The sequence below is a fragment of the Dromiciops gliroides genome, chromosome 4, assembly GCF_019393635.1.
Source record: "Dromiciops gliroides isolate mDroGli1 chromosome 4, mDroGli1.pri, whole genome shotgun sequence".
Taxonomy (NCBI): domain Eukaryota; kingdom Metazoa; phylum Chordata; class Mammalia; order Microbiotheria; family Microbiotheriidae; genus Dromiciops; species Dromiciops gliroides.
The window spans coordinates 240,674,465-240,678,275 of NC_057864.1; the positions used below are offsets into that span (position 1 = coordinate 240,674,465).

General features: G+C 35.8%; 1 pseudogene; it reads right to left on the bottom strand.

The window, feature by feature from the left end:
- Window positions 1-381: 381 nt before the first annotated feature.
- Window positions 382-1,327, bottom strand: LOC122726219 (annotated as a pseudogene).
- Between the last annotated feature and the right edge of the window lie 2,484 nt (window positions 1,328-3,811).

The window sequence follows — 3,811 nt, forward strand, 5'->3', positions numbered from 1 at the left end:
AATCAAGGAAACAAATCAAGGACTGATAACACTAATTCCAATGTACTTAACACAACATTCATGTAGCCTCCATAGAAGTGACATTATACATTTAGTCCAAGCCTTTAATTTCACAAAGAAGGATAAAGTGGCCAAAAATGGGGACATGACTTACCCAAGATAAAACAGATATCTTATATATGGAAATGCAATATGGAAAAGAGCCTGAGTCTTCCTGTTGATCATTCTCATACTGAGGGTTGAAAGAGAAAAAAAAAATTCTTTTCAAATTTGGTTATGGAATGCTATTTTATTCACATGGTATTTTTAAAAATTCCTGGTTCTTGAGCTATGTATTCTTTCCAGGAATGGAACACTGAAATTAATAGGGGAATATTAGACTCATGGGTTGACTAATCCATTCATAAAATCCTTGTGAGGCCTTTGTGCCTTTCCAGGTATACAATGAAGCTTTGGGATCCATCTCTCACTGCCAATCAGTAATAAAGGAGAGAGGGCAGGGTAACATCCAGCAAAAAAGGCTGCGATGGTTTTCAACTGAACTTCCTTTTCAAGTTTAAAACTTACATATAAAGTGATACAGTTGTTGAGCCAGTAGAATAAAACAAAACAGCTCACAAGCAAGAGGATGGTTTGTGTGGTTTTGACCTCAGGGAAGGATCTAGGGGAATAACTACTGCTGTAAATGTGCTGCACTTGCTTGTTATGTCTATAGAGGAGAATCACCATGTGGGTACTGGACAAGCCCATAAGGAAGTGGAAGATAAGGTCATGAAGAGTCATACCAACCATAAATGCAGCTGTAGCTTCAACAACATTTATTGATCGTACCATGAAAATTTGTGAAGAATAACGGTAGCTAGAAATTGTGACATTTTTTGTTGTTTCAGTGACTTCAATGATCCTGATGTAGATCAGTGCATTGGTGACCCAGAAAAAAAGAAGTAATGTAAAATGTATTTGGGGGCTCTGATTTTGATGCACACCCACACAGAGTTGTTGGGACCTGGAACATACTCAGAAGACTTGTTGTTCAGACAGAAAGTCCCCAGGCAACTCTGTAAATATACATGACTGCCTTACACCCTACATCATCTAAAATACATCTCATCCCAAAACCAAACATGATTTCTGGGATGCCTCTGGTAAAAAGTGTTACCATATTGGCCAAAGTCAAATGAGCAAGAATCAAGTCCATTGGCTTCTTCTGTTGAGGCTTTTTGAAGGAGATACAAACATAGAGCACGAACAACAGTGAATTCCCTATAACACAAAAGGCACATCGAAATAAGAATACCACACCAAAGAACAGCTCACTAGATACCATTTGTCTTCAGAATTTCAGTGGATGTGATGCCAAAATTAGTAGAAGAGCCTAAGAAAAGGAAGAGGGTAACACTAAAATGATGGAATTGCATGATGTGCACAAACATTTCACTAATGTCCAATTTCTTCCAGCAGGTGAAATGTTGAAAATCAATGGTGTCCCATGTGAAAAGTTTATAGGATCATAGATCTAGAACTGGGCATTACCACAGTGACAGTGTACTCCAATACCATCACTTTGTAGATGAGGAATCTGAGGTGTGGGGTAGGTAAGTAACTTTATAACTGTCACCAGAAAAGAAGAGTAGTAAAATAGTTTTTACAATACACTATCCTACTTCTCTTTTCTTTCTAGGAAAATATGTTCAATGCCCATTGGACTTCACTGGATTCATCAGTTAAGAGTTATATACTTATTTTAGAGTTGAAAATAGATCAAATATTTTCTTGACAAAAAATATCAAAGGTTGTAATAGTTTCTGAGTTTGACAACACATAGGGCTCACCACAGAAAAAAAGTTATTGGATTTTCCTTTTACAGGACTTCATTTCCCTACTTAAGGCCCTCCTGACTTAGGCCAGTCCATCCTTGCAGTGATCACCACAATTATCACATAATTATTTGCTTTTTGGTATGCTTTCATCTGGATTTTTGCTTTCACCAAACTGACCCCAAATCATACAATGTAAGTAATGTGTTTGAAGTGGTATCAGTTATATCTGTATCATTTACATTTTCTCTTGGGGAAGTTGAGGAAGGTGGTTATGGTGGCACACAATCAAATAGGAGGTTTTAATAAACTCCACAGGAAAAGTTTGATTTTATTTATTTTGATACATTTTATTTCACATAAGTTATATGTGTAGAGTGGCTATCCTATTCTAAACCATTTCCCAACTGTGTTTTGCAAAAGTTCAGGACCAAACTATTGTTTTGACATGTATCATTATCTAATTGATCTACAAAAATTTCTCCATAGATTGGTACTTTGCATATATCTCACATTCCATTTAAATGATCATGTCAGATTTTTAAGATACTACTAAACACTTGAAATAGTCCTGTAACGGTATTATTTCCCTGCAAATTTTTCAAATTCTTATTTATGTTGAGTGGTTATTAGAATAACAGAACATGTGAAATCACCTTTTTAACTTTTGTTAGTGTGTCAATAAAGCCTTATAAATGCCTATAGTGTGTCTGGCACTGTGATACATTTTGGAGATTAAAAAAAGTCAAAAGATAGTCCTTGCTCTCAAGAACTTAATAATCTAATGGAAAACAACATGTAAAAAATAATGTACAAGCAAGCTATGTACCAGATAATGCCCAGAGTTGGAAGATGCAATGTTTTATTCAGGAAACAGCAAGAAGGCTAGTGTCACTGGACCACAGAGTGCCTGGAAGAGTTAAGCATAAGTTTTGAGAAGATTAGAAAGGTGAGATGTGATTGGTTGTAAAGAGCATTGAATGCCCTTGTGAGAGAAAACCACTGTGTTTTTTGGAGTAGAGGGAGCAACATGGTCAGACTTCTACCTTAGAAGATTATTTTGACAATTAAGTAGAGCATGGACTGAAGTTAGGAGATATTTGAGGTAGGCTATTGTCTAGGCATGAAGTGATGAAAGCCAAGCCAAAATGTTAGCAGAAAGAGAAAAAAGAGGATTTATTGATGTTACAAAGGTAAAATAAAATGGATTTTGTCACAGAGCATAAGAAGTTGAGGGTGACACTTAGGTGGCCAGCCTAGAAAAATGGTATTAGCTTCAAAAGTAATAGAAAAGTTATGAAGAGGGGTAGGTTTTGTGTAAAAATTAATAATTTCATCGTTGGATATGAGTTTAACATGTCTATGGAACAACTAATTTGAAATCATTAATAGGCAGTTGGCAATGGAAGACTGCAGGTCAGGACAGAGGATAGGGTTGGATAAGTAGTTTTGAGAATCATTAGCATGCAGATACTAATTGAATCATTGTAAGTGATGAGATAACCAAGTGAAACAATATAGAGGGAGCAAATAATACAGTTCAAGGACAGTGTCCTATGGTCTGCCCAAAAGTAGTTGGTGAAGATCTTGGATAAAGATCTAGCAAAAAAGACCAGGAAGCATTGATTAGATAGCTCAGAAGAGAACCAAAGACAACAATATTATGAAAACTTAGAATAATGAATCAAGAAAGTGGTCAACAGTGTGAAAAGCTACAGAGAGGTCACGAAAGATAAGGATTGATAAAAGACCATTAATTTTGGCAATTAAGAGATTGTTAATAACTTTGATGAGAGCACATTTCATTGGATGACGAAGTCAGAAGTCAGATTGTAGTGAGTTAAAAAGAGGTTTAAAGGGAAAGAAACACATAAAGGCATATTTAGCCACAGAAGGGAATGATAGATACACTCTTTGAATACACTGAGTAAGGGATTTTTGAGCATTTGGTAGACATAAGTAAGTTTATAGGCAATAGAGAAATAGCCAATGGA